Genomic DNA, 681 nt, shown 5'->3' with positions numbered 1-681 from the left:
AAAATCCCCTCATGTTAAATTTTGAAGTTGTTTTTTTTTTTTTTTTTTTGTGCAAATAGAGCTCTGTTTAAAAAGTCTTTACCTTTGCCGATGTTTTAAAAAGTTTACCTATTTTAGCTGGGCATTGTGTCTCACACCTGTGATCCCACACTTGGGAGGCTGAGGCATGAGAATTGCTGTGTTTGAGGCCTTCTTGGGCTACATAGTGAGTTTAAGTCCAGCCTGAACTACATAGCATGACTGTCTTAAAAAATAACAAAAACAAAACAACAAAATTTTTTTACTTATTTTACCTTCCAGTAGATTAAGGGCTTCTGTTTTAATATCTATGTCTTTAATCCATTTTGATTTTACTTTACTGCATAAGACAGAGAAAGGTCTGAATTCAATCTTCTGCACTGGTATAGTTCCTTTTCCTTGCACCTTTTGTTACAGAGGCCATCTTTCTCCCAGTGCATGTTTTTGCCACCTTTGTCCAAGATCATGTCTGAATGTACCTGAAGTTGTTTCTTCATTCACTGTTCTGTTCATTCACTGTTGATCGGCACATCTGCTTTATGCCCATATCATGCTGTTTTTGTCAGTCTAGCTTTGTGATATAACCTGAAATGTGGGACTGTGATGATTTCCACTTTACTCTTGTTGCTCAAAATTGCTTTTGCAATCTTGGTCTCTTCTGGT

This window comes from Fukomys damarensis, unplaced genomic scaffold, assembly GCF_012274545.1.
Source record: "Fukomys damarensis isolate Sample0158 unplaced genomic scaffold, DMR_v1.0_HiC HiC_scaffold_25, whole genome shotgun sequence".
NCBI lineage: Eukaryota > Metazoa > Chordata > Mammalia > Rodentia > Bathyergidae > Fukomys > Fukomys damarensis.
The sequence above is the reverse complement of the archived record's forward strand: the minus strand, read 5'-3'. Positions refer to the sequence as shown.